The sequence below is a fragment of the Cibotium barometz genome, chromosome 7 (assembly GCF_041138505.1).
Source record: "Cibotium barometz isolate CiBa-2024 chromosome 7, ASM4113850v1, whole genome shotgun sequence".
NCBI classification, from domain to species: domain Eukaryota; kingdom Viridiplantae; phylum Streptophyta; class Polypodiopsida; order Cyatheales; family Cibotiaceae; genus Cibotium; species Cibotium barometz.
This window is the reverse complement of record NC_141052.1, coordinates 49,607,117-49,626,008: the sequence shown is the minus strand read 5'-3', so window position 1 is coordinate 49,626,008 and position 18,892 is coordinate 49,607,117. Positions and strand designations below refer to the sequence as shown.

The window sequence follows — 18,892 nt, the reverse complement described above, 5'->3', positions numbered from 1 at the left end:
TTTGTGAGCTCATTTACATGTGGACAAAGTACACTAAAGGTTTAAAACCAATCCCATCTCGACCTGACTAGTTGAGCCAAACTTATTCACAAGCCTACTAGTGACTCCAAACAAGAACTTGATCCTGACAAAAAGAATTCTCTTGTGTTTATATTTTTCAATACTTTTTATTGGGGTGAAAAAAAGTTAAAATTCTTGCATTTACCCTTGTGCCTTTCCACTTATCAAGTGCTTGCTAATGCCGTTAACATCTATGGAAGTTTCCTCTATATTTTTTATGATGACTCCTCTATGGCCTATTGTAATGGTGAAATCCCCATGCTTTGCCAAATATGTCAAGGTTCTTTCTATGTGTTCAATAGAGAGATGTGTGACGGACTAGGGAAAGGCCTTGTAGAGGCCTTTCCTTTTAGAGCAGAGGGAATGACCGTCGAGAGCACCTCCTCTAGGGAAATTCTAATCTCAAACCTTTCCCGGTCATCATCGCAAAAGGCAGGGAGGCAAGTGATAGAGATTGTGACAAGAAAAGCAATAAATTCAGGCCACATTAGCATTCTACAAAGATTGTGACATGCACATAAACCGCATCAGGCTGATGGAATGGATGGCATCATGCATTGAAAGGAGAAGGCTCCATATCAACTTTCTCCAAAGATTGTGATAGGCAACGAGATAGAATAGGACCACATCAGCATGCGAAATTGTGATAGGCAAAGAGAAAAAATTGGACCACATCAGTAGGCAAAAGTTGAATTTATGACTCATATTTCGAAAAAGAATGCGATTTTTTGAGGCACCAGATTCGCACCAAAGACGACCCGTGTCTATGACGAGCATGTACAAACCCTGCCCACACAAACTAGAAAAACCATCAGACCCAAAGTAGTTGTATTGAAAATAATTATTAACATAGCCACCAACACCAATTAAAATATACTAAGCCAACAGCATTGTTTGAGAGCATATGTTATGCCCTTGAACCTTACATAGGCTTCGTTTCTTCAAGCTTTGATCGGATCTTCACCTGGAATCCAAGTAAGATCCTGCGCTTGAACTGTTGCAACAGGAACCCTAGAAACACTAGCGGGCGATTGTATCGATTTCTTCGTGTTTTCATGTGCAGGCCACAGTTGTAGCAAAACTCTACGACATGGATTGGCAGGGGCAGAAGCTGGTTGAGCAGATCATGCAGTACGCTTTGATGGCGGCAGCAGTGGTGGCTTTCCTGGTGGGCTACATAGCGGGCTCCTTCCAGCTTATGCTTATAGTGTATGGGGTCCTGGTGCTGGCCGTCTTACTGGTGGTGGTGCCAGACTGGGGCTGCTTCAACCGGCACCCTTTGGAGTGGTTGGACCCCAAGCTCGCCGAACCGAGCAGCAACACCCCCCACAAATCCAAGCCCCAGATCGCATCGAAAAAGCCTGTCAAGCCTTCCAAGAAATAGGGCAAGGTAGAGCATCACTTTTTCTTCAAAACAAAAATTAGGGCATGGTATATGTCCCTCAACCATGTGGATTTTGATGTTTTTGGGACCTCCTTACTTCATTTGACTGGGCTGATTAGGGCATCTGCCATGTGGAGATGCCTTCCTTGTGTTTGCTAGGGCTAAAACTTTGGTGCCATCTGAAATAGGGCAATTTTACAACATAGTCTTTAGACGATAGACTTTGGCATGTTAGAACCAGCATCATTATGTGGAGTTTGATGTTTTTGGGAAGAAATGGAAGCTGTTCTTCTCATTCGACTGGCCTTTTAGTGGCATGTGCCATGTGGAGATCCTCTTCTGAGTGTATGTCAATGCAATGTTGTTTTGAAATGGGGCAAGGTAGGGGTTTACTTCAAACGGACATTCCTGAAAAAATTCAAAGCTTTTGTCTGGCTTTTTAGGGGAGTCTGCCTTGTGGGAATCCCTTGCAAATGTGTGGTAATGCGAAAGTAGGTGCTATTCTGTGGTGGAATCAGAATCTGTTATAAGTACTAGTGCATGCATGTTTAGGAGCTTTCTTTTGAAACCCAGTGCATAACATGATTGGGTGCTGATGAGAACAGTAGAATTTGTTTTCTTATTAAGAGGCTCTCATTTATGTCCTCTCATTTCTCCTCTCTTGCTTTTCTCTAGCTCACATGTTTGTTAATTGAGGTTTTGTCCCTGTAGTGTCTCAATTGAACGATAACTTCAAAAAAGTAGTGACTGAATTTCTTTAGGTCTTGTTTCTTTTGCAGGTTTTGCTAGTGTTCTTTTTTGCTTTGTTTATTAAATCATGTGTGTTTGCAAGTCTGGGAGACCGGATATATTCCAATGCGGATATGCATGTGGGTGTGTAGATCTTTGACTAGATGTGATGTGGCTTTTCAAAAGTAGAGCTGATGTACTGGGCGCTGAGAGTATCTGTTGGGCAGGAACCAGAACTTGTTGATGTACTAGACAAGGGGCTTGCCGGGAACTTGTTGAGAGTATCTGTTGGCTTGGTGTTGATGCATTATGCTGTATTAGTGAACATGTAGATTTCTTTTGAAGTCTTTGCCCAAGTTGGCCCAGCAAGTTTATATTAATGTTTTGTATCCAAGGTGGTGCAATTTGTTCGACCAACTATGCCGCGTGCGTGCGTGCGCGCGCGCGCGCGCGCGTGTGTGTGTGTGTGTGTGTGTGTGTGTTCTCTCTAGTGCTAGCTGTCATCATGGCTGAATCTGCCCTTAACCTCCAGAGAAGCGATCGAAACTCAAAACTCAGTTTGATGAAGATTTTTCTACTAAGGTGATGTATCTTTTTACGTGAACCTGCACCTACAATTGGGTGCCAATGATGTTACTGGTGTCACAGCAGGTAGTCAAGACCTTGCTTTACATGATGGAGTTGATGATTTGAAGCATTGTGTGTAGACTCTTTCATGGTGTCAAGATCACACACTGGGTTTCCTGTTAAGTTTGGGAAATTTATATTATCCTGCACAAGTACTCCACCAGCCCTCTGCTCTAAAGCAGATTGCAGCAGGGTCAGTAACTTCTTACAGGCAGAAGCCTGTTGGTATAGTCACTATTGTTGGCTCTAAGCCCTCTGATTTTCTACAGTGCTGTGCAATTTTGTAGCAAGGTTGTCTGAATTCTTGTGCAACTTTGTTGTAATGATAGTAGAAGAGTGAAAACTGAAGTCTACTGTCATCGTGTTGTAGAAGAGTTAAAGAAGACAGATAGAGAGAGAAAGAGGGGGCCTCTCCTAGAGCTATTTGGCAAGAGATCAAGAAGGAAAAAATCTAAAATGAGAGAGAGAGAGAGAGAGAGAGAGAGAGAGAGAGGGTGAAAAAGAGGAAAATGAGGTGATGGGAATAGTATGAAAGAGGCTCTTACGTTCTTATGTGGCAAGAGGTATTGGCCCAAACCTCATGATCTCTTGCAAGGCTAATGACACTTAATGCTAGCATACTTGCACTCAACCTTCCTCCTCAGGAAGCACACGATAATGTTGATGACAAGGGCATTCAATGTGAGATCTTTGGAAGATGCACACATTTCCCTTTGCTAGGTTTAATGGGGTCAAGTTTCTTTCACAACAATTGACTTAAAGCTAGAAACCATCAGGTAAGAATCAAGACGGGGGGAGGGGGGGGACGCAAACACGTGGCAGGCTCTCTTCACTACTTGGTGACATAGCTTGATTCCTTATCTCTTTGAATCAATATTGGTCTTCTTTGATGATACCTCATGTATATAACATAAGAGAGCCAAGTGCCATGTGTACATTAAATGTTAGAAGTATCAATGTTGCATTGCTTATGTCTTCTTTGTGCAAATGCAGAGTAAATTTTCAAAATGATATTAGGTTCTCAAATTTTCTGCAACAAGGGTAGCCACACTTCAAAAATTGCTTAAAAGAAGTCCTTTATAATGAAAAAAGACATCAATATAGGATATATTCTACTTTGGCATACCAAAATGTTAGAGAACCATTTTTATCGGAGTTGAAGGAAAGTCAAAGAAGCATGAAAGATGACTTGTAAATACAAGGTGAAGCTGCCAAGAGATGACAATAGGAGTAGAGTATCCCAATTGAAGCAAATTTTTTCCCACCTCTTTAAATCCATTTGCCAAAAAAGAAAAACAGCTCCAAGACATTTATTTTGGTCTTTTTAAAAACAAATAAACTCAAATCATATCAACCTTTAAAGTCCACTGTTGTTGTTGTTGGCATTGTCATTGCCATCTCATTGACATGGTCTTGGTTACAAGGTAGTAAATGGTCAACAAAGATCAAGGGTAGCATCATCAACAATTCTTTCAATAAAGCATGCATTATCCAAAAACAATAGTGTGGATGGAAAGTGGTAGTTGAGTCAATGGCCACATAGGTATTAAAGGTTCAATTTTCTCAATAGTCAATTGCATTGGAAGCCAACCACTTTGCTAAAAAATTATTCAAGAAAAATAGTTTTTCATACAAAGTAGAGCAACTTGTTACCCCCATAGTCACAATGATGACGATAGAGCATTGATTTCTGACAGTGAGTTATGTGATAAGGACATGCGGGGGAGGCCCCTTGTATGCTTGGTGGTTTAAAAAGCCCCCCCCACCCTTGTCGGACCCAAGGTTAGGGGTGGGGGGGCCTTTTGTTTTATTTTCTAATACCTACGAAGCATGCAAGGGCACTCCCCTTAGTGGTTCCTAGGAAGCCTCGTCCAAATCATGCACACAAAAATGGCCAACACTATGCATTACTTGGGGCATTCTGGCAACTTTATGGATGTAAGGATGAAAATTAAGTATAGAAGAAGACAAAGAAGTGAATTAATCCCCTTTTTAATCCAAGCTTAAATACTTTTTTATTTATTTTTGGATGGTTGATCATTGGATATCAATGCCATGGTTATGTGATTAGTTGTGTACTTAATGGTTAGTTATTTGACAAAACTATTAGTCATGTACTTAATAGTTAGTTATTTGACAAAACTAGTTAATTATTAGGATGAAATGCATTTAAGAACTAGATATAGTTGTGTATTATTCATATATGGTGGTTAATTAGAGGTATAAGCGCCATTGGATTAACTTACTCTCCACTCTTCAATCTTTTGCTACTTGGCCTCGTCTCCTATTGCAACTTGTCTAAGCCACACTTCATCATGTTTGAAACTTGTCCTCGTCCCAATATGCCACATGTTGTCATCTCTTCCACCATGGGTTGCCACCCACCTTTTTTACATGTGTTATCTTGTATGAGTTTTCCATGTGTTATCATGTATAACTTTGCCACCCACATTTTTTACATGTGTTATCCTATATAAGTTTGCCATGTGTTATCTTGCATAATTTTCCCACGTGTGTTATCTTGTATAAGTTTGCCACATGCACCCTCTATTCCTCCAAGTGGTGGGATCTCCTTTTGCCATATGGCATGTGTCACACCTCTTTTTCTACCATGCATCCATGTCCTTAATTAGATGTAACTAGGTGAAAAGATGAGAAGAGGCCTTCAATATATGGCCCAAAATCCAAGAAAAATTATTCCAATTTTTTTCCAATTGGTTATGTATTGGAAGTGGGATGATTAGTAAGTTAATCACTCTTGATTAATCATCACCATCCAAAATTTGTTTTTAGTAGGATGTCGTTTTGATGTTCTTATGTGGGTTTCTGTGGCTGCCATAAAAGTTACTCAATCTATTCCAAGCCCCCCTCTCTAAGGCAAGTACATAATACAAGTACCCTTCCTTTGCTATTCTCACCTCAATCTCATGTGTATGAGTTGCTCAATCTATTCCAAGCCCCCCTCACTTAGGCTAGTACATAATACAAGTATCCTTACTTGCTATTCTCACCCTAATCTCAGAGCCATCCCTTGCATTAAGGCTCACAAATTATGTCTTCCTTATCCTGAACATAGCCCTAGAATTCCCACACGCATCTAGATTATTGTTGAGAGGAATGTGGAATGTAATGCACATGTTACATGCTAAATGTAATGCATATGTAACATGCAATTGGAACATCTAAAAATAAAAGACAACGATTCCATATATTTTTCCAAAGTGTGGAGATTTATGTCTTTGATTGGTGGACAAATATCAAAGTAGCCATTTTTCATAAAGGTTAAATTAAAGTGATTAAAAGTTACTAAGGTGTCAAGAGAAGCTTGATTCAATGGTTAATTAGCACTTGTTACTCAGTCATATAGTGTTATGAAATATTACTAAGTGATTAAAGGTTAAGAAGGTGCTAAGAGAAGCTTGATTCAATGGTTAATAGCACTAGTTACTCATTTATATAGTGTTATGAATTATTATTATTAAGGGTGAACTTTGGAAAATTAAAAAAAGCCCCCCATCCCCATTGAAGAAAGCACCTTGTTGGGGTATGTAGTATTTGTTATATTTTTTTGCATTTAGAGCATACAATTTGGTTCCTTATTTTTGAAAATAAGCTTGGTTTACCTTATTCTTTACTTGTAGGAGGATGTGGATGTGGTGACCACCAATCTAGCAAGTTGGCAAGGGTTTCAAGAAGAGACCATTAGTTTATATGATGTTGTTGTTTTCAAAGTCCTCTTACAAAGTTCTAATAAGTATGCATTCATACAAGGCAAACATCATGGATCAGGGCTACAATGTCAAATTTAATGGAGAAGGCTAGATTCATACAACCAAGTAGATTGGTGGAGCAATTAGATGTACACCAATGCATGAGTGGTGAAACTTTATTGGTGACAACATAATAATCATTCGACAATGAAGACCAACATTAATAAACCTTGAGAATGACAATTCATCACATCACCTAGAGTATGTCACATAACCAACCATGTAAGAAAAAGGGTAGGAGATTAAACTCCCCCCTCACCCCCTCGAACTCCTACAAATGCTCATGCAGCTACACATAACGAAGAATCACTTATAGGTAAAAATGAGGTGCAACAAGTTGTTGAGAGTGATATATATATGCGTTATACAAGTCAAACATCTCTCAACAGGAAGGCCACGTGCCAAGGATGGTTAAAAAAACAAATTCAAGGAAGCCCAATGATAGCCAATATAAGGAAGACTAGTAAGGGACTTTGACAATTAGGATTGAGCATTTTTTCGCTTTAATTTTGGGATTGAACATTTTTCCAATTTAAGTTCATAATACTAATATATATATATATATATATATATATATATATATATATATATATATATATATATATATATATATATATATATATATATATATACACAATTTAGCTTATAGAAGTGTGTATGTATATATATATATATATATATATATATATATATATATATATATATATATATATATATATACACAATTTAGCTTATAGAAGTGTGTATGTCATTATTAGCCAATTTTCATGAAAGAAAAGTCAAATGCATCAATGTAACCCAAAGGCTTACCTACACTTTACTAGAGGTTAATATTATGTATCAATGCTTTACCTAGAGGTTACGAAATGAAATAATAATCCATTAAAAAATTTGCTCCAACACAAATATTCCAATGAAAGCTTAATGATGATGATAAAGAAGAATGGCACATGAATGATTAATACAACTAGCATGATGTGGAGAATTATGTATATAGAGTAAATCTTCAAAGGTTGCACAAGCAAACTTTAGGTGTGACTGAGCATTGGGAAAATATAACATGTCACTATAGGGTTGCAAGATGTGAAACCTCACTCAAAATCACTCATGTAGACACAAAATGGCTACCATATCATAGGGATTGATTAGAGGACTTAATTTTTGCCTATATAATCATAAAAAACAAAGTTTTAATCACTTCATAAGTTATCATGGTTTCACTCACTTGACCTACCATAATGCACCTTCTCACAAGATGCTTTGCCATCTTACTTGTTTGCAAACAAGCATCTATCTTTTGTAATACGGCACAAGAACATATAAAGTGGCCTTTCCCTTAGCTTAATATCAAATAGGGAAATTCGAAGGACTTTGTTCACATACTTACTTAAGACTAGTAACAATGGGGACCTTTTTTAAGTTTGGCCCTGGTGTGAAAACTAATCGCTTGTATATAAGTCATTGTTTACAAGACACAATATACATTCATTCCCTTGCAAAATAGAATACTTATGAGCTCTTCTCTTCTCTATTCTTGCTATTAGAATTCATGGTGCCAGGCCCAAGAGGAGTGAGAGTGGAAAGAGAGGCGGAGAGATCAATCCATGGTGTGTGGGAGCATAGACATGGATGGAAGAGAGAGAGAGAAAGAGCGAGATGGGACAGCACACAATAGAGCAAGATTACACAACACAATGATGACTTCCACCATGTATAATGCTTTAATAGACACTAGGGCCCTATCTTTTGTCCCTTAATAAAAAGTGGTTCACACCTTATGTGTTCACACTAGAAGACCTAAATAACCTTTCACACTACTAAGACTCTAACTATTGCACCACTTCCACCATGTATAATGCTTTAATAGACACTAGGGCCCTATCTTTTATCCCTTAATAAAAAGTGGTTCACACCTTACATGTTCACACTAGAAGACCTAAATAACCTTTCACACTACTAAGACTCTAACTATTGCACCACCCCCACCCCATCGGAGTGACGATGGTAAGACCCGCATGCAAAAGAAGAAACCAACCTCGAACTCCATCACATCACTGCAAAGAGGTGACCTAACCATGTGTACCTCTTATGCAATACTATTCCCTCAATCAGCTTATGAGACCGAAGCTAATACTATTGCTTAGTAACCCCCCGACTCCTAACTAGGATTAGAATACATCTTTGTCTTTTATAGCATTAAGGCTTTACAACATATCCAAAAAAAATGATGAAAGGGAGAAGAGGCTTAGAAAGCCTAATTATCCTCGCAACCTCGCCTAGAGTGAGGCCTTGATTTGGACTGTTGCAACATGAATTTCTTCTTTATCAACACCATGTTCTTCAGAAGAGTTTGGAACATCTTATTCAAGGATATTGGCATGATTTTATACTTATTCCTGATCTTTCTTCTTAAAATAGACTGCTTCTTTATGTCCAGGCCGCTTACAAAATCTACATCGATTGAGGCCACCCATGCCTACTCCATCAATATTCCCTCGTGTGCCATGTCTCAGCGTGCCTCTCCTCATCATTAGCCCCTTCATGTGCCTGACCTTTGCCCTCCTACTACCTTCTTTAGGCTGCTTGTTGTGATCAACATGAAGCCTCATTGTTTGTACCATGCTTACATAAAGATACTATTTATTCAAGGGGTAAAGCTTCTTTCTCATCATGATGTTTGCATCATGAGGTACCCACTGCCATGCTTACATAAAGATACTATTTATTCAAGGGGTAAATCTTCTTTCTTGTCATGATGTTTTCATCATGAGGTACCCACTGCCATGCTTACATAAAGATACTATTTATTCAAGGGGTAAACCATAAGGTTCATGAAAAGTGCATTAAGTCACCTTATTTTTAGGCAAAGCTCCAATAAAGAAACGGGAGAAAGGCCAAGAACCTCAAGGTTAGCTCCCTTAGGAAGTGATCAAACCATGTCAGATGCCATAATGTTTCAAAACATTTGGTGACAATCTTGAGCTAGGTTTATTCCAAGAAGGTGACAATTTAGTGAGCAGCCCCTAACAACCACAGTAACGGTAATCAGGACATGGCTCTTTTGTTGTGCCTTTAGGGACAAGTGTTCCTCAAAGCACCCAACCATAAGTACACACATTGCAAGTAGGAGTCCCACCTCCTCAAGGAGTGTTGAGAAAACGTGGTGCTCATGCTAGATCAAGTGTGTGGAGGAAAAGAACTCACAAAATACAAGAACAATATCTTGCTTATTAAGTTGTTTATGAATACAACTAGGCCTTGCTCCATACAAAATGCCTCATAGCTCCACCTTTAAATAGGTGAGCTAGTGGACCTTAAGTCCATTCACACTCACACCCTTCTCTTCCCCTTTCTACATAACCTTAGTCCCTTAATACCCCCCCTCAATACTAACTATGAAAGGATGGAATAGGTGGTATTGGACATAGGATGCCTTTATAACATTAGGCGTACAAGGTTTGGAATATAGGTGTGATGAAGATGTACACCTCAATGATGGTGCACCCCACTCTTTGTGCTTGCTTGACCTCTTGTAGTTGACATGCTTTAGACATACATGCCATTGCTTCCACATGCTTTCCACCTTGACCATTCTCACACAATGATCAAAACAAGGCTGCCACCCTTGCTTAAGTGGTTTGCTTATAGATGTTCCTTCAACATGCTTGATGCTTCCTTGAATACCGTACCTCCTCCATGGGCAATGAGGCAGATTTAAATGGGAAGGGAAAGGGAGGGTCTTACCACTTGCCTTATGAATTGGTCAAGGGCAGTGTCTACTCCACAATTACAACAACTTTTGTGTGCATGTTGGTTACATGATACCCATCAGGGTTTGAAGGTACAAGCTTAATGAAAGTGAGTAATTGGTTGAGGTAAATGCTCAAACCAATAAGGTTCATCATCCTTGGCTCAAGAAGGAGAGGGCATGGCAAATAATGTTGCCAATGCCTCTTACAAAAACGATGCCAAAAGATGCTTAAAATCATGACAAACAACAAGGTAGAGCACTTAGTGATGCTATGCTCAACCTTACAACTCATCTTAGATGATGAAAAATGTTGAGTATGCAGCGGAATAACATGCCTTGGGCTTGGGAAATGAGAGCATATGGCTTATGACATGCCGATGCCTCTTACAAACAAGAGCCTCAAGGGTGATACATATAAACATTGAAGATGAACACTTAGTGTACATGTGCCCAACTTTAAAACCACTCAAAATAATGAGTTTTATGATAAAAAACCAGAAATCTTCAACCTCTTTGACTTATGGGATGAAGACAATGGTTCATGGTTGCACCATTTCTCCTTGGAAGAAACGGGTTGATGATGAAGACTTGTAATGTGGCACTTATGGTGTGTGTGGTGCCTGGCCTCCAATGTTGATGAAGAAGAGCCTCCTTAGTGTAAAAGACCTCCTCCTTTGATGGTTAAGACCACCTTAGTGTTAAGCAACACTTTGGTTGGTGATTAAGATCACCATTAGTGTGTAGAAAACACAATTAGTGCTTAAAAGCACATTTTTAGTGTCAAATGATACTTATTTTGGTGATTAGTTCATCATTAGTGTTTAATAACACTCTTAGTGTTTAAGAACACTTTATAATAACTTCCCTTTGTTGGATTAATAGCTTCATTAGTGTTAATCAACACTATTAGTGCTCATAAGCATATTTTGAAAGCTTTGAAAGCTTGAAAGTTGATGTTGATGCACGAGCTTGATGAGAATGAGGTTTATGGATACCTCATGTGGATGGCACCACTTCAAACTCAAGAGAAAGAATCAGCAACACTCTTCAAACATCACTTGAGTGATTAGAGCAAGGGAGGAGATGATTTGAGCAAGAAAAAATCACTCATGAAGCTTTAATGGAAAGCTTCATGGAGAAAGGAAGGAGGCGCCTGGTTTTTTTGTCTGCAGCCGTCACGTTGATGCTCCATTGGAGCTCAAAACTGAGCTATGAAGTCCTCAGTTAATGGGCTACAGAAGCCCTAAAGTCCCATGGCCTATAATGGCTCACAGGAGGCGGGCAATGGTTGTACGACCACGAGCTGCAGCAGCAGAAAACGGCGCCGGGTTGCTACAGAGGAAATGCTGCCGCCGCGTGGAAGTGAGGAATTAGCAAATTAGCTGTACGAATTGATGCGCCCGATCCTGCTCTTCATCTCTCAAGTTGGAATCTCCTCAAAATATTGCCTCTACAAGCTGGTAGAGCTCCTCCATTGCCAGGGGGGTTGAGCTCCACAAGTGAAGAGATAAGGAAAATGAGGCAAAAAGTGACCTAATCTACACCACGAGAGTCCTAATCAACCTAGGCTCTGATACCATGTTGAGAAAACGTGGTGCTCATGCTAGATCAAGTGTGTGGAGGAAAAGAACTCACAAAATACAAGAACAATATCTTGCTTATTAAGTTGTTTATGAATACAACTAGGCCTTGCTCCATACAAAATGCCTCATAACTCCACCTTTAAATAGGTGAGCTAGTGGACCTTAAGTCCATTCACACTTACACCCTTCTCTTCCCCTTTCTACATAACCTTAGTCCCTTAATAAGGAACTCATTATAGAAGCTTCTTCACCATGAAATCAAGTTCTAGTTCTTCTCCATCATGAACATGGAAAATGGAAGGGTAAAGAATCAATGTCTGGGACTACTTCAAACCAAAGAGACGCACAAGGGTATTCACATAAAGCATCATCAGCCCCACTATAGGTGAACCTACAGCCTCAAAGCTAGGCCAATGTAGGATAAGTGTGGCCCATCATGAACATGGAAAATGGAAGGGGAAAGAATCAATGTCTGGGACTACTTCAAACCAAAGAGACCCACAAGGGTATTCAAATAAAGCGTCAGGATAAGTGTGGCCCATTGGAAACCACACAACCCAAATCCATGGGGCAAGAAATCCCAAACCCTAAAAATAGCTCGTTTTGTGCAACCACTCTTGTATATTCCATTACCATGTGAATACGTAGTAGAAGACATGCTTTTAGGATGGCATTTCAAATGGGAAGGGGGTTTACGAGAAACATAACACCTAGAGGATCAGAGTTAGGAAAAACTAAGCCAATCCACATCTCAAGGATGATGACCAAATTCGATAGAATCAAAGATCCCATCCAGTACTTAGAGAAGTTTGATCAAATTTGTGAGGCCATGGGAAGGATTAATGATCCCACCAAGATCTATTCATTCAAACTTTGCGGTTTAGGTCCCTAAACCCACTTAAAAAAGGCCACCTATAAGGTTTTGAGAGGTGCATTCACTATGGGATTCTCACCCACCAATGGAGCTAGATGGAGCCTCATTACATGGATTATAAGCTTAAGCAAGAGGAGGGAGTGCAATGACGTAGTACTACATTGCTAGAACCAAGTATCTTACCATGAGATGCAAACCTCATGAGGACTTATTAGTCATCTATTGAAATAGTCTCAAGAGAGCAAGAGGCTTTACGACCATCTCTATAGGTCTAGACAAATCATCTTTGGCAATAGGCCTAGTAGATAATCTACAAGACAAGCATGTACAAGTCATCCCCCCAAATATGTAGATAACCTAAAAGACAAGGATGTACAAGTCATCCCCAAATATGTAGATAACCTAAAAGACAAGGATGTACAAGTCATCCCCCCAAATATGTAGATAACCTAAAAGACAAGGATGTAGAAATCATCCACCCAAACCAAGCAATAAAGGATGCATCATCCAAAGCCTCATGGACTAAGGGTACCTAACTAGCACTAGCTAGACTCCTAGTGAAGGACATGAGCATAGATGAGTTAGGAAAAAATTGCTCAACCAAGGGTATAACCTCAAGGCCATCCCTATCTAGTTCCTCAAGCAAGACACCCACACCTATTTTCACAAAGATATATGGTTTGGTGTTGTGCAATTTGCCACCAAAATCATATAGGTATGGAGTGTTTGATGCTGAGGCCTAGAAAAAATAACAATTTTGTGCTTAATGCCATTGTTGGTAACAAAGGAAACCCAGTAGGGTTGACTCTATTAGAATTGTGCATCTCAATATTTTGGGGCTTTACTATTTATTTGGTATTTTACTAAATTTTCTCCTATTTATTTGTCCAGGGCCAATCGGCCAGCCCTAGAGGCAGTCGGCCAGGTCCCTACTCCACTATATAAGGAGTTTCCCATTATTCATTGATTCATCCACTTCCCTTGCACATAGTTCAACACTCAGTTTGCTAGCCATTGCCATTGTAAAGCTTTACTACTGCTATAAAAGGTGATCTTGTCCAACTCTCTCAATCTTGTAAAGCTTTACTACTGCTATAAAAGGTGATCTTGTCCAACTCTCTCAATCTTCTTTGCACTCTCTCATATGTTTACTGTTTATGCTTCCACCTGTGCTATCTCCTTCATGGCATCATACGCTTAGGTCCAGGCTGCTCCAAACTCTGTAAATTTTTCCACTTTGCTGTGCATTTTGCTTCCATCACTTCTCTGGCTGCTGCGCAGATCAATCCCATACAGTAGCTGCGTTTCAATACCTTGCTGCATTTCTGGTCCAAGCCTCTTCTGGTTGTTGTCGGCCAACCCCACACGCTGTGTTTTGCTCTTCAAAGGCAGGTTTTGAAGTGTTTTGGCTGTGTTTTCTTCTTCAACATCTGTTGGTGGTGCGTTTCTTACTCGTGGTGCTACTAGACAAGTGGCTCTACACTGTCTTCTTTCTCCACGAGTCCCTGCCCTTCCAGTAGGTGTGGTTCCCGATGGATCTTAGACTTTTTTGCTGCCAAACAAGTGGCTCTACATTGTCTTCTTCCTCCACGAGTCCCTATTCTTCAAGTAGGCGGTTCCCGGTGGATCTTGGACTATTTTGCTGATGTCCCGCCTCTTTCTCTATACGGTTTTAGAGGGGGCTAGTTGTTCCTAGTGCCTCGCTTCGTTTTGGCAAACACTTGAGAGAAGTGTTTGAGAGCTGAGATTTGTTCTTTGCTGATATGGATATGGCTCCCCCTGTATGAATAAGGATGAGAAGTTGAAAGGACCCAACTACACTCATTGTTGGAAGCTTCAGATGCGGGTCTGGTTCATCCACAAGGGTTTATGGGACATGGCACTGAACGGAAGCCCAAGCATCCTCAAAACTCTAAGTGGTGGACTCAGGATCAAGAGGATGAATTTGCTGTGGAATCACAAGACTGGGAGAATCGAGACTCGAAGCGCATTCTGTGCTTGTGCAGACCGTCACCGAGGAGGTCTCACCGACAGTGTAAACTCTCACCAGTGCTCATCACAGGTATGGTCAAAATTGGAGGATCTCTTTGCACGAGATTCATGGAGAGGGCAGTTGCTTTGCAAGGGCAAGTCTATGGCTTGTTATTTCTTGAAAACAATTCCATGCAGTCTTTTCACATGAAGGCCAAGGTTATCCATTACCAATTATTAGCTATGAGTACTGCTTTGTCCTCTTCTCAGCTGGCTTGTTATTTCTTGAAAACAATTCCATGCAGTCTTTTCACATGAAGGCCAAGGTTATCCATTACCAATTATTAGCTATGAGTGCTGCTTTGTCCTCTTCTCAGCTGGCTTGTTATTTCTTGAAAACAATTCCATGCAGTCTTTTCACATGAAGGCCAAGGTTATCCATTACCAATTATTAGCTATGAGTGCTGCTTTGTCCTCTTCTCAGCTGGCTACTCTGATCCTCACCAAGCTTCCTCTGAACTATGATGTGCTTTCTAGATCTTTGCGGTGCAAGGTCACATCTACTCAGTTGGATTTTGATGATCTTAGCTCCCTACTTTTGGAGGAGTCGTCCATTCTCATCTCACAAGTTAAGTTGAAGGTGTCAGTCAATAGTTCTAACTAGGCACTTTCCTTGGTTCAAAATAAAGGTTGGAGTCGCTCCTTTACTTGTGGAAAAAGAGGCCATCTATCCAAAGATTATTTGTCCAAGAAGAAGGACAAGACCAAGGTCAAGGCTTCATCTCAGAGAAAAGGCAAAGACACGACACAGGATAGTGATACAGATTCTAGTACCACTTTTAGGGCTCCCATGGCACTTCCGGCTCAGGAAACCCCAGCAGATGGTGTGCTTCTCTAGTACACATGCAGTTTCCCCCCATGTGCTTCCAGCTGAAAGAGGCTTGTGGGGGCAAGAGAGGGGGCTGATTATACAGCTCCACCTACTGGTGCATGGGGACCGTGATTCTGAGTTCCAAGCATTAGACATCTAGTAAGACATGGTTATCTTTGGTACACTAGAGATTATGAACTGGATCTGTTCCAAGTTCATTGTTCGAGGCTTTTGGGACGTGATGTGTTCTGTCCACTGTTGGGGAGTATGGGCGTGGTATTTCCAGCAGCTCATCATCTATTTTTGGAGTTCACTGCACACTTGTGTGGGAATTTGTGGCCAAGCAAAGTTCTTTGCTATTCATGATGGTGGCATCTTGTTTCGAGGAAACAGGTTGGTGAGTGCTCTCTCCGAGGTGATCCCAGTATTCACGGTACTAGAGGGTCCATGGTTGCATCTTCATCAACTTATCTTCTTTCGACTCTTGCACACTATGAGCTGCAAAGGGGGTGTTAGAATTGTGTATCTCAGTGTTTTGGGGCTTTACCATTTGTCTAGTTTTTACTGGATTTTCTCCTATTTATTTGTCTAGGGCCAATCGACCAGCCCTAGAGGCAGTCGGCCAAGTCCCTACTGCACTATATAAGGAGTTCCCCCCATTATTCACTCATTCATCCACTTCCCTTGCACATAGTTCAACACTTAGTTGTTGGCCATTGCCATTGTAAAGCTTTACTGCTCTATTATAAAAGGTGATCTTGTCTAACTCTGTCAATCTCCTTTGCACTCTCTCATATGTTTACTATTTATGCTTCTGCCTCTATGCTATCTCCTTCAAACTCTAGCACCATGATACTCCTTGCACTAAGGCAACCATTAGCCTTTTCGGCTCCACCAATCACTCCACAAGCTCTCATGTCCTATCAAAACCCCTTAGTAAGAGGTATTTATAGCTCCTACCATAGTCGCTACATTCACCTCTAGCACTACCAACTTAGCAAGTTCCTCCAAGAGCCGCATCGTACATAATAGTACTCAGTGACTCTATCCACAAAGATAAAAACTCAAAAATAAGAGAGCTATAAGTCTTATAAACAACAATACCCATATGAGGAGCAAGATGATGATCCCTATAAGTATCCTGACCATGATTCCCACATAGACTATACCTCTCTATAGTATGATCCCTATAAGTATCCTAACCATGCTTCACACATAGACTATGCCTCTCTATTCAAAGCCATGGTGCAACAAAGAGCAATATCTGTGGATGCAGGGTATGGTCCCCCTTTTCCAGGCAATCGGAGAAGGTAAGGACTCGGCACTAGGACTGAAGGGTTGAGGTAGAGGATATGGTGAGGGAATCAAAAGATGGTGGAGGGCCCAGTGAAGGAGATGGTGTTTTAGAAGAAGAGCATGGTAAAGGTGGTGTGGGAGGCATAAGAGGCTTTGGAGAATATGATGGAGAAGGTGGAGGTAGGAAGCTCATCATCCAGGAAGATGTGTTGGTGGAGGTTGAGTTGGAGGGTCCTATGCTGAGTTTGAGGAGGAAAGAGTGTGGTTGTGGAGGGATGACGAGGTTTGTTGGCATGTCGATAGCACCATCCATAAGTTTATTAGCCTTTCTTTGTATTTTTGAGGTGCCCTACATAGGTTGGGGGTTAGCTTTTATCTCTATAATGGTTTGTTCAAGCTTGGTTCTTGGCCTCAATTGCCCTCCAAAAATCATGGCATTTCTTGGACATCTAGTTGTGGACCTCGTCCCACGAGTTGCTACTTTTTTGATATAAAAATCCTCCTAGTGTCTAAAATGAATTCCCCTGAAAGAGAAATTCAAAAAAAACTTTCCAATGTGCAATTGCAATTAATTGGAAATGGGTATAAAGGACCTTAGCCTAAGGGTCTAGATTTTTTGAAATTTTTGGATTATTGTCCAATTAAGGTTCCTATGGGCCAATAAGATCAATGTGTGGGGAGGAGATAAATCCAATTTGTAAAAGAAAAATACCCAAAAATGAGTAAATGCCCACATAAGATGAAGAGTTGACTATGTACAAGGTTTATTAGTAAAAAACTATAAGTATTACTAAAAAAATGAGATATTTTGGGTATAATGATTTCATTTTGACACATGTATAAGGAAGGGGAGTCCCTTCAAGGAGGCACCTACTTCACATGCTTGAATGAGTTTTAAACTCAAAAAAAATGTGATATTTTTATCTCTCCTCTCTCTTGGATCAAACCGAATCAAAAAGGAACCATACTAGGTCCAAATCTGGTCCAAATTCAACCAAACTGAAATCTCAAAAATTCTAGAAATCAGTTGGTCTTGGTTAGAGCCTCCCTCTCCTATAAATAGAACTTGAGTCTTTGTAAAAAAAAATAGGAGAATTTTACTATACCAGAATTATGCTGAAATAATGATAATTTTTACTATTCTCAAAAATTCTCTCCAAATTGAAGAAATTGGAGCTTCCCTCTTTCTTCAATCTCCATTTCAACATACCAAACCAATTGATTGGTTGGGGGCCTCTACCGTGATCAAAGAATCAAGCAATTTGTAATGTAAAGTGTGAATTTTGATCTTTTTTCATAAATTCTCAATGTTTCTCTCTTCTCAACCCCTCTCAAGCTTGAGAAGCTTAATTGGAATGGTTTTTGAATGCTATTGAAGTTAATTGATGAATGGTAGTGAAGAATTACATAAATTTCTATTTATGCTTAATTTTAATGGTTTTTATGTAATTTCTCTCTCTCACTCAAAGAATGGTCATTCTCATGACCTATTCTCAACCCAAATGAAGCTTCTCATAAAGCTTTTTCTAAATCCAAGATTAATCTATGCTTGTTTAATTGGAGGCCAAATTAATGGTTTCTTTTTTATGCTTTTAGTTTATGTATTTCATGAATATGGATGATTCAATCCATTATGGGTTAATGATCCAATTATGGATCATTCTAATCATTCCCTTAATGTTAATCTTTATCCTTTAAAATAATTGAGATTTATCAATCATAGCAGCGGAGCTATGGTAAAATTTTTGTAAAAATTACACATAAAACAATTTCATTCAAAGCTTGAAAAGAGGACTTCCTACCATATTCTAGGAATTATCATCCTAGATTAACTGAAAGAACTTCATTGTAATCATGGAGAAATTGATTTTTATGTTATGCATAATTGATGAATTAAGAAAAAGAGGATTTCTAGTAATTAAATTTGGATGTATGAATGTAGATGTGGATGTGGATGTATGAATATGAATGTGGAT

At 39.8% G+C, this 18,892-nt stretch overlaps 1 pseudogene across 1 annotated transcript; it reads left to right on the top strand.

The window, feature by feature from the left end:
* Positions 1-901: 901 nt before the first annotated feature.
* LOC147637130 (signal peptidase complex subunit 1 pseudogene) lies at positions 902-1,739 on the top strand (annotated as a pseudogene). The gene is made up of 2 exons (XR_015266331.1): positions 902-1,035; positions 1,124-1,739. The product of XR_015266331.1 is annotated as a signal peptidase complex subunit 1 pseudogene (transcript).
* The last annotated feature ends 17,153 nt before the right edge of the window (positions 1,740-18,892 follow it).